This window comes from Euleptes europaea, chromosome 6 (genome assembly GCF_029931775.1).
Source record: "Euleptes europaea isolate rEulEur1 chromosome 6, rEulEur1.hap1, whole genome shotgun sequence".
Lineage (NCBI taxonomy): Eukaryota > Metazoa > Chordata > Lepidosauria > Squamata > Sphaerodactylidae > Euleptes > Euleptes europaea.
This window is the reverse complement of record NC_079317.1, coordinates 46,299,094-46,311,519: the sequence shown is the minus strand read 5'-3', so window position 1 is coordinate 46,311,519 and position 12,426 is coordinate 46,299,094.

The following is a 12,426-nucleotide window of genomic DNA, read 5'->3' as shown; positions in this document are numbered from 1 at the left end:
AAATCTGCCAGGTGTTCCTATCGATCTTTGCAGTATGCCTTAGAAGCTATTCTTTTCTCCCTGGTTGCTTGAGGCAGAGGCAAATGGTGTACTTGCATACCCTAGCATAGTGCTGCAGACTAAATAGGAGTGCTGTAGTCGCCCCATGTTCTGTGATAAGCTGTGCTGGGGAAGGCAGACATACAAAAACATTTTTTGGATGCTGAAGGAGTTGATTCCATACCTGGAAGCCAGGCAGTATCTGCTATCTTTTCTTAATAATGTGCATGTGCTTCAATCAGTAACATGGGCGGAGGGCTATACAAGATATGACAACTCTACGATGCAGAAGGTACTGAGATCTTTTAGCTCTTTAATTTTCCTTTAAAGAAACTGGAGGCATGTGTCAACTGAGGGGTTAACCATTTCCTCTACACATTTCCCTGTAAAAATCTCTTTCCTCATCTTCTCTTAGTTCAAATAGACTAGCAGACAGGAACGAGAGGTTAGATTTCATGGTATGTTATTTACCTCCATGTAGGGTTGCCAACCTCCAGGTACTAGCTGGAGATCTCCCGCTATTACAACTGACCTCCAGCCGATAGAGATCAGCCCCCCTGGAGAAAATAGCCACTTTGGCCATTGGACTCTATAGAATTGAAGTCCCTCCCCTCCCCAAACCTTGCCTTCCTCAGGCTCTGCCCCTAAAACCTCCCACCAGTTGCCAAGAGGGACCTGGCAACCCTACCTCCATGCCATGAAAAGCAGCCTGATCAAGCCAGTATTAAAGGAGTAGGACATTTTTATTTTCTCCAGGCTGTCGGCAGTCTTAACAGGAATCTTTTAATTTTAGTTATGTCTAGTCCAATTAAACTATGGACTAGATGAGAGGAGGGAATTACTAGGATTTTGAAGAAATCTGCCATTCATATGTCAATTAAGTTTGGAGGGGTTCCATTGCTAAACAAAAACAAAGTGCCTGATACAGAGAGAGCCAATGGCGTTTATTATTTACAAATGCCCACTTTGCCACACTGCCTGAAAGCCAGTGTAGTGTAAAGAGTGTGTTGGATTGACTAGAATTTGGTATGGTCAGATTAAATTACTACCCTTCCATGAAGAGTTCTGGGTGACCTTGAACCAGTCACACTCTGTCAGCCCAAACTACCTCACTGGGAGAATGAATTGGGCAAGGGAGAACCATATATGCAACCTGAGCTCCTTGGAGGAGGGGTTGAATAAAAATGTAATGGATAGGTTCTTGGGTTTCCCAAAATTTCCTTAAATCTGCAGTTGACAAAATAGTGCTTTTTAGATCTCCCCATCTGAAATTTGGCAGACAGGTTTCCATAGAAGAAGGTTACAGCCCATGAGAATTCCACCCCCACTGGATGGGGAGAAATGTTACAAGCAGAAATGTTTCCCATGAAAGCAAATGGAAATGAAAACTGAGTAACTAAAATAAAGTGTGTGTGTGTGTGTGTGTGTGTGTGTGTGTGTGTGTGTGTAAAGTGCCATGAAGTCACAGCCAACTTATGGCAACCCCATAGGGTTGTCAAGGCAAGTGATTAAGCAGAGGTGGTTTGCCATTGCCTTCCTCTGCAAAGTCTTCCTTTGGGGTCTCCCATCCAAGTACTTATCTTCTAAGATTTGATGAGATCAGGCTATTCTATATCGTTCTATATCCCAAAATAGCTTTATGATTTAATGTAATTTAATGAAGCTTTTTAAAATTGAAAACAACAGCTGAAAAAAACCCACAACATCCCTTTATGGTAATATTCTGCTTCCAGATGTATTCTGGGTCCTTGATATCCAAGACTAAATTAATAATACAAATTTCAAGTAGATCAGCGCTTTAGCTGAGATTAGTTTTTAATACATCCTGATCCTCAGTTTTATACATGGAACTAAATCATGCTGGTTTCAGTGGAATCTACATACCACACTTCCTTAGTTTCTGATCCTAAGGATGCAGTCCACATTTGATTGAGAACCATGGGAATAGTTGAATTAGAAAATGATTCCATTCATTGGATGTAAGGGAACAATACTGCCTTGCGTAGCTACGCTGGGCTGTCCCATTGTCAGCAATCTGGTACACTGGTAGAACTTTACCACAGCAGACAATAGGAGCCCCCTGAGCACTTGGTGCTCTGGATCACAGCTGCTGTGCTGAAAGAACCAGCTGGTAGGTGGATAGTGCTGGGATATGGAAAACCATTTTAGATTGACTGGCTGAATGGCTTGCTGCTGGTGATTAAAACCGAACCTCCCATTGGTGAAACCAGGGTGGTTGTAAGAGTAAACAAAAACTTAAATGTTTGCATTTAATGAATAGGGTCTCCTGTAAACGCAAAGGTTCAAAGCCTGCATAATAACCAGTCCAGATTTATAACCACTTTTGTACAGCTCTTCTTTGAAATCTTTGTTTAATTTACGTTGCTAATGTAAATAAATAAATTCTATATGTTCTTGTCATAAGTGAATCATATACATGATTAGCCTTTATTCTGCCATTGGTGAACCTGAAGTAGCATATGCCTCTGAAGATTTTTCAGGCTGTAAAACTTCCAGTTTTCTGAAATAATCTGAGAATAGAAGATTTTACACTTAAATTCCTCCTTTGTAAAGACAATAGCCTATGCATATTTTTAAAATGTTTTGCTTAAATATCTAAGAAGACCCCTGCAAACATTTTACAGATTTGTTTACCCAAAATTGAAAGGTCTTCAGTTGTAGGAAAATTTGATTTAGCAGTGCATATTTGCAATTTTTATTTCATTATTATTATTTTTTCTTGACAAAGAAAAGCCTTTTGTTCTGTTTTCTACAACAGAATCACATTTTGTGACTTTCTACTGTCCCCTAGTGGCATGTTAATCTTTCTCCCTACTGTGTTATTGTCATTTTATATTGTTTCTGTGTTTTTGTGTGTGTGTGTGGCGTGTGTGCTTTCTTGAGACTATCATTAACAAACATCTAAAATGCTATTATATAACCCATCTATTGCACGTAGAAGCACTAACAGTGTTCTTTCGTCCAAGTGAGCCTTTCATTTATTCTTGAACAATATAAACAAAGCATGGAGCCATATGCTATCTATATATTGCATTACTTCATTGCAGTAAACATTACATAGTTTTCTATGTTAATACTGAACTGATGAAAGTAGAATATTATTCGTTGTGACAGGATTTATATGTTTCCTACAGTAGCTAAGATGTAATTTGTGACAGGGTGGAGGGTTTTCGTCTGTAAGGACCCATCTTTTTGTTTTTATGATTGCTTCAGAATGTCGACAAATTTGTTCTTTAATATTGTTTCTCTAACAGGAAGGCTAGAAGATATTATATGATGTACTTACATTTATGTATTTTTATATATACACTTTAATAGATGCTGGGAATATATGCTATATTTTATTTCACAGCGCTCAACATTCAGTCCTAAAATTTCCTGTCAGACAGCATTCCCATAAGCTCCTGGTGCACGATCCTCTGGGGTAGTGGGTTTAAAAAAAAAAAAAAATTCTAATATCTAGAGAGGGATTTCTCTACAAGTAAAATTTAAATTTCTTGTCCATAATTCCTGTGGTAGATTCTGAATGAACTACTTATGCCAACCACGTTGGATTTGAAGATGAAAGAAACTATTTGTGAGAAACTATTTGTAAACTTGTTTTAACTTAAATGTAGTTAAGCAGAGTTTAGACTAAATAAACAGTTATTAAAATTGTTTGATAATGACGGTACATGTGTGCATGTATGTGCCCGTGTACAAGAAAGAAAGAGACTGCAAAAATAGAGGGGGAATTTCTATATTTTCTGCAATAACTAAAGCATTAAAAAAAACCCCACTATAAATAGCAATAATGATCTCTCAGCATTCCTACACAGACCATTATAGTTTTTTTTAATTATAGAACAAATATTATAACTATGGGGGGGGGGGCTGGGTGGAAATTTTTTTGACAATCACATTCCCTAACAACTTACTACATTCGTGATGTCTCTGTTTGAAGATAAGGCAGCATATTTTGAGCAACTGTATCCTTTTGCTAGCAAACAAGGCAAGTTCTGGGTTCTTGAGCATTTTCAGGTTTCAAAGGTCATATGGCAAGCCAATGATATCTGTTTACAGGAGCCTGGGTTTGGTTAAATAAAGCTTTTGAAACAAAGCTTTAGATTGCAATCACTTTTGGCACACGTACATGAATTCATAACCAATCCTAACAGTTTTACTGGATACCATATGAGAATGGAGAAGGAAGAATATACAGCTCTCTGTTTTCAAGGAGAATGAAAACAAATTAGCTAGTTCCAAAGTCTTAGAACAAATAAGAGTTTAAATAGAAAATCACATATCATGCCAATAAAGGTGACTGAAACTGATAACACAGAAACTAACAGAAAATCACATATCGTTATAAATCATAATTTTTCAAATAGCCCTTATTTTTCTTCAGATATTCTTCTCATCAGAAAAACAGAAAACCAGCAATCTGGTCCTATTTAAATACTGTGCTCTGCTCTTGTGAACAGTGGGAAAGGTTGCCATTGGCAGGCTAAATAATAAAGTCCCCACTAAACTATTAATTTATTAGGCTCCCCCCCACCCCCATTATCCCAAACTCAGTCACTTTAGATTTGTAATATAAAAGATAGAACTATCAGCTTCCTCTTTATTAGTTCAGTTAACTGTTTAGGTGCCTTTTGCAAGATGACAAAGATCTTTAATTGTAATTGTTGCTCATCTAATAAAAACACGTAAGCCATGTTAAAATAGTAGAAGACAATCAACAGTCTTTTCCTACAAGTCTTTTCTTACTACCCAATCAAACTTCTCATATAGCTACTCAGTTACACTTTTCACAATACTGCATACAATTTAAACAGAATGAACTGATCTAAGGGGTTATTTTTAGTATGTGTCACTAGCATCACAGCATAGCCTTACTTTTCAATCTCACCTGACATTCCCAGGCAAAACGTTAATCAGAAACCCTAATTAAAGATAGTTTCCAGTATCCTGTTCATGAATCATATTGAAAAGAGACAGGAGGCATCATCCATACTTCATTTGTCATTGAAATTCTGTTGCTTTGTGGATATTGATTAAAAAAGAAAACTTCCTAGTTATGGCACTATGTTCAACAATATTTTTTTCTTCTACACAGCAGTTTTGAACACAGCAACAAGTAAACTTATTTTTTTATGAATGTACAGCCTCACAGGTTCAGTCAAGTTTCCCTTCTTCCAAAATTCAAATCTTAAAAGGAAGGTTAACCTGAACCTTTCTTTAAAAAAAAGTTTTTTGGAGATGTCATATAACCTCCATTATTACCATTGCTGGCCTCCCCATCCTCCCTCAACTTGATTTAGAGAGTCCACTGCCTGGCCAGTTTCTTCAGTACCTGTCATTGTACCTTGTATTAGTGCCATCTTCTTTCATTGTTACTGTATTGGCTTGGAATCTATGATTTTAAAGTATGTTTTAGAATATGGCTTGCTGGGAATGAGGGCGGGCTATAAATGCAATAAATAAATAAACCTAACACGTTATATCACCTAGTGGTGAAATATATGTTGTGATTCATAGAAGAACAGAGACGAAAGGGATTTTACATATTGTGGCTCAATCCTAAAACTTGATCCATAGGCCAATCAGCACTCTGAACAGGCTGTGTTGATTGCTGACTTAAACAAGAGTAAACAACAAAAATATATTTATTATGCTTCTATTATGGATTTATTTATTGCATTTCTATTTGTAAAACATGAAAAAACAACATATTATCAAAAAATATCAAAAATGTTTTTGATTATAAACTTAAAAAACAACAACAACTTAAGGTCTGGTTTTATGGAATCACTTGGCCTTGCTATGACCACAGTCACCAGAGTCAATGTACGCCACTTAAAATATTGAAACAAATCATCATGTCTTTAAAAGTATCATTTCACAAATTGCTTTCTTGGAACCTGGCATGGCATGAGGGAACTTAAATGACATGGGCAAGCTCAGGGAGTAATATTAATCAGCCTTAGAGTCCAGGAGCAAATTAAGACAGTTGGGAAGAGTTACAAGTAAGATGTTGAATTTGAGATGTATATTTAGGAGGCTGTTGTTGTAGCTGCTTGGAATGTGACTTCAACAAGGGGAAAGCAGCTGACAGGGAAAAGGGCGTTTACCAACCAATGATGTTTCACACCCAATTCCAGGTCCCTGCATTAAGGGTGGGTTCAACAGAGTCAACTGGAAAGGTACAACTCAGCCACGTTCCCTGTTGCAAGTTCAGAAGAAGTAGAAATGACATTTCTAATGACCCACAGTGGCTACATAAAGACACATCTCTCCATTTGGAGTGGGGGGAACTATTTGTAAACCCTACATACAAAGTGCCATTCAGAATTAGTGCTTGTGTATCCTTGCCAGTTTTGAGGTACGAATTAAACTGAAAGGCCTTTCAAATGTGACACTTTATTCTACTCAAATAATAAAAATCCTTTACTGAAGTAATGTAGATTTAAAACTGGATTACTTTGAGTGAAAATATGGCCTCTATATGGGACTCCCTATAGCCCTTTAAATTCCGCAGTGCTTTCAAATGAGCTTGTGAATTAGAAAAAGTGCAGCACACACCATGATTAAAATAGCTGTTTTTAATTACTTGTATTAGGAAATGTATTCTGAATTATTAACATGCATACAAAAACCTGTGATTGTTGTTCCTTTCCCCTTAAAAGATAAGTGATATAGAATTCTACAGTTTGTGATTTATTTGCTTTAAAAAATCAGGCACATCATGTTTGTTATTTGTTAGTGTTCAGTTTTCAGATCTTATTGTCACCTCTGTGTTAACTATTTCATTTAATCTGTATCACATATTTATTTTTCCCTATCTATTTTGGAAAACTTTCTACAGAAATACTTTCTCAGTGTCTATTCATTGTCAGTTCTATTGATCAAGTCATTTATAGTCTGTTTATGGGATGGGGAAAGAATGAACTTTTTACACATTGTTGATAAGAGTGTAAATTGAATAGTTTTGTTGACTTCTATTGGCAGTCTTTTTAAAATATGAAATTAATTCATGTACAAAGATGTCAGCTGTCATCATGCTTGCAATATAGGCTGTAATCATAGGAATGCTTTTCTGGAAAGTAAACCCCACTGAATAAAATGGGACTTACTTCTAAGTAGACCTCCTTAAGATTGCTCCCTTAGTCTTTTAGTTGGATCCTATTCTATAAAATATGTATTTACAATAATAGTCTCTCCTTCAGAGTAGTATAATTTTCTCAGTTTAACCAAATATGTATCCCATTACATTCTATTAAAAGAAGTTTTATGAAAATCATAATTGTGAGAGAAGATGCAGTCATAGCAGCATTTTGGTACAATGTTATGAGTATTTTTCTTGAGTTGTTTGTAGCATAGATTTTCACTGATATTATACTCTGAAGAGATTTTGAGAGATTTTCACTGTTTTAACCAATTCCCATATGAAAAACCCAGGAATAAAAGATCGTCTTCCTATTTTCTCCTGCTAAATTTGGATATTGACAACTAATGGTGTATTCAAATATAATTTTATCCAGTGGGTTTCTTTTTTAAATCCACACTGCTGTAAAGCAGATGTGCAGTCAGAGGAGAACACACTGTTAATAATGGGATTCCCTTCTTGTGTTGGGGTATCTTTTTAAAATTAAATAATTGTTCATAAATAAGCAAATCATAAAATTTACCAGAGAAGCAGTTGATCTAAGTCATGACAGTAGCCCATTTATCTTTGTCTTAACAAGACAATAGCAAATGACACTAAGCTGTTGTTTTCTATGCATTAAGATTTACATCTTAAACAAATGTAGTGGAGGTGGTTTGTTTTCCAACAACAGCCCAACACGCAATTCCAGTGGCCAGAGTTTTGTCCAGTCTTCATCCAGAGGAGGATTAATCTTTGTGATGGTGCAAACAAAATGTATGTCCAAGGTCAGAGTGTGGGTTGCCTTTTGGGATCTGCATTACATTAATGTCATTTTGGGGTTCCTGATGTTAATCAAAACCAACACCATAAAGCGTCACTTAGCTAATTTGTGTATTATTGTCAATGTTACCATTAATTATGCATTTGTGAGGAAAAAGAGGATTAATGAGTTGTCACAGGTAATTTACAATGATCAGCTCCCCAGGACATTAGGAAAACACTAGCTGTGTAAGATTACCATGCTAGCATTAATAGAGTGCACACAGGAAAGGCTTTGTTAACCCTTGGAACTAAGTTTGTCCATCACTATCAGCATTCTCTCTCTCTCTACTTCATTGACAGTAATAACTATATTTCAAGCAGTGTTGTTGATTTTTTAAAAATGCACACCGTTATCTAAACTGCTAATCGTGAAAAAGTAGTGTTATGTATTAATTAGCAATTGCAGAATTTGTGGTGTGTTGCCAAGTTACTTAGGTCATTGTTCCCACTTCAAAGTTTCCATAGACAAAGTTAATGAGTGCACAAAGCCTCATTAAAGGTGCCACATTATCAGGTGGCAAGGCCATCATTAGCACATGTCATTGGTGTAATGTGTCATTACATAGAATAGCAAGGACAGTGGGCAGCATAATATGCTACTTCAGACTCGTGTGCTAGAGCATTGATTGTCTTATTCAAAAGGACAAGATTCAGGTCCTATGCTGTGTTCCCCCACTGCCAACACACACTCACTTTTTACTCTCTTGCCTGGTATTTAAAAGCATTTCATTAAGATCTCATCCCTATGTGAGAAGGATGCTAGAAGCCTTTCAAAAAGCACTGTGTCTCTTTGTAAAGAAGAAAATTGCTGTTTTTAATCTTTTGAATGGTTGTTAAATTTCCAATCGGCTAATACTTAGGTTCTCATTACAATTTTTGAAACATTTCAAATTTTGTGTACATTATACAGGGATTCTCTCCCCACCCTAAGGCTGGATCGTAGTTACTGCTGTCTGCTAATGCATCTGGTTATTTTATTTATTGTGCATATATTGTTCATTTAGCAGCCTGCTAGATTTCTACCTGTCTACAAATGCTAAATGAACCAACCCAGTGGCACTGGCAATGATCTCCTTCAATTGACTTCAGTTGGCTTGGGAAAGTGTAACTCTGTTTAGGAGTCCAAAGAAGCTTTGTGGAGCAGCCACAGCTCCATCATCTGGAAAGGCTTTCCCATTACCTTCTCTAGACAGAGACAAAGGGTAAACATCTCTCAGCTTCTATGACTCTGTCAACACCTGAGAGATTATAGAAGCTAATCATTGAAGATGGGCTACTTGGGTTTTCTCTGTGTAAACCCTGTAGAGGAAGAGGGAATATTTTGCTAAAGAAAGATAATAGTGTACACTATTCTCCCATGTGGCCTAAAACAATATTGGGGGTAGTGGCTCAGTGGTAGAGCATCTGCTTGACATGTAGAAAGTCCCAGGTTCAATGCCCGGCATCTCCAGTTGAAAGGACCAGGTTATGGGTGATGTGAAAGACCTCAGTCTGAGACCCTGGAGAGCTGCTGCCAGTCTGATTAGACTGACCTTGATGGACATGATTAGACTGACCTTGAAAATCTGGTTCAATATAAAACAGTTTCATGTGTTCATGTGTCCCAGTTTGACCTCCATTCCAAGAGTCTCTCAAGCAGCATTGGTAGATGCGAGAAAGGACAAGTGAATATACTATCCAAATCTATCTCCAGAAGGTCTCTCAGATTCCCTTAACTAACTGGGTGTTTTCAGCTGTGATTACATGTCATCAATTATTGTGGCACAGATTATGGCTACCTCGTTCTCCGAATATCATTTTCATATACTTGAAGAGTGCAGCCTGTGTGCAGTAGGCTTATGAGATGGGTCTCCCAGTGCCTAAGCCATTTGCTGGACACACAGAGTATTGAATTATACCATAACAGGCCGATCCATATAGAGAGAAAAGAAGTATTTTTTTTTTCAAAGCTGCCTTTTGATAGGTTTATAGCCCATTCATACTGTCCTTTTGATATCCTAAGCAATTGGGGCCTGGCATGTGTTAAAGGCATAATTAAACAGCTAAAAGGAATACAGTGGTAAGAATGTTTTTAAGTGCTTCCATGTTTAAGTATTCTTGGGGTTTATTTCCAATTCTTGTACCATTTTCTGTCATATTGTTGTGGAGAGATCAAAACATGTCATAAATATGGTTCCAAACCACTTAATGGACTCCACTCCCAACATCTGTAAGTTGTATTTCACCATGGTTCGTGAAATTAGAGCACTTTGTTCCACACAATACATTGGTGAGCTTCTTTCTCCATGCGTTTATGAAAACAAATGAAAAACCAAGGCCCAATTAATATTTAGCAAAATTCCTCATGCATAGAATTTGTATTAAGTCACAGCAGCATCTTATTCTATAATCACCCACCATATCTAAAATTAGTGCCAGATGTAAAAATTGATAAACAATAGAATGAAAATAGAACAGCATCAAATAATTCCTTGCCATACCTTGTTATCTTTAACAAAACATGGCAATAATGATACATTAAAATCAATAGGAATGTTGCCTTTGATACCAGTGAAATGGGGGATACATCTGATAGCAGGTAACTTTCTTAGTATAGATGTGAATCATTAAAATATCCCTTTCCATCTGTTAAAGTATAGCAACAACTATTTCACAGTAACCACTGAATTCTCCAAGAACCTCATCCATTCATAATGAAAATGAATTCTTCTATCAAAGTAGAGCTATAAAATTGACAGAAGTGCAACTAATTTTGTTTTCATAATGTGGCAGTAATTTTAATTGATGTCATGGCAGACTTTAAGCTAGTCGTTCCCCAGTGTGTGAAGAAAGTCAGTGCAGTCAGGGTGCCATGGGAATCTTTTCACAACTCTGCAGTCTCACATCTTAATCTGATATTCATTTCACACCATTCATCACCAACAGTGCCAGAAGCTAAGTCAGATTCTTATGGATGGAAAGTCTCTGTGTGTACTGTACCTTTTAATGAATGCCACTGGTTTTAACATACTTGCTGAACATTATTTTAACAAATTGGTAATACTACCACCTACAACCAAGCTGTGCAAAATTTCAGTAGAGTGGGCACTGTGTGGAAACACAACATCAATTAGTTAATTACACACCCAATGCCCATATTGTGAAATATGCAGAAAAGTATATTACATTTAAGATTTAGAAATATGTAGAACAAATATTTGGATATAAATGTGCTTCCCTCTTTTATGCATTTATCATGTCATATCATGGCAACAGGCAAAAAAAGGCAGAATGCACACTCCCGCAGAGGCGACGGCCCCCCTGGCAGGACAGTCAACCCCCCCTCAAACCAGTACGGCTCAGCTCAACCCCAAATAAACAAACCAGGGAGGAGGAGCGGGTGCCGAGTGGAGGGAGACTCGTGCACCGCCACACTCAACTCCAGGCAAGGGTGGCAACTGGCAGAAAAAGCAGAACACTCCCGCAGAGGCGAATGGACACCCCCCTGGCAGAGCAGGCAACAGCCCTCCTTTGGCTTCCCCCAACCACAGAATCTGCTTTCCCCCACACACACACAGGAGAAAAGGTATAGAAAAAAAACCCAAAAATCAAACTCTGTGGATGTCTTCCAGCAGGAGCAGGGACGAGAAGTAAATCCAATCCAATCCTATTCCAGTAAGCAGGATCTCTCAGGAGCAGCACCACCAAAATGAAAGGGAATGAATACAGACTCGGGACGGGACGGTAGTTTTTATACTCTTCTCCTGGCCAATTCAAAAGGGAGAATCCCTGCTCTGATTGGCCAGAAGAAGACACAGCTTGGCCACCATTGGCTGTGGGAGAATGCAAATTTGGGGGCGCCAAATTTGCCTGAATTTATTCAGCACCCCCCCCCCAAATTTGCCGATTTCGGCTCATCGTTTTCCCACCTTTTTTGACTTCGGTTCCATCCAAACTGGAAACCGCCGAATCAGGGAAAATTCGGCTGTTTTTCAGTTCGGATGGAACCGAATTGACAGCCCTAGTGCCACAATCGACTGCTCAAAGCATGCCCTCTTCTGAGTTTCAATCTCTGAATGGTAGGGAAAATTATATTCTAGATGTAATGTATGCTGTCTTTTAAATTTGTTTGTACGTTTGTATATATGTGATATAACAATATGTATATTTTATGTTACAAAATTCTATTTCAAAGATTCCTAAACTTGTGCTTAGGGTTTAAAAATCAAAATAACCAACCCCAAAAATGTATTAGACACAGATTTCCTCCTCCTTCTCCTTACCACAACTGGGATCAGAGTATGTCTGGTGACCAAGAACCATTCGTCATGAATGAAATTTGTGACATTGGCCTTCTTCTGTCAGCAGGGACATTTATGATTAAGAATGACTTCTGGTGCTTTTACCCACACAGATCATCTGAACAGAATGGCATT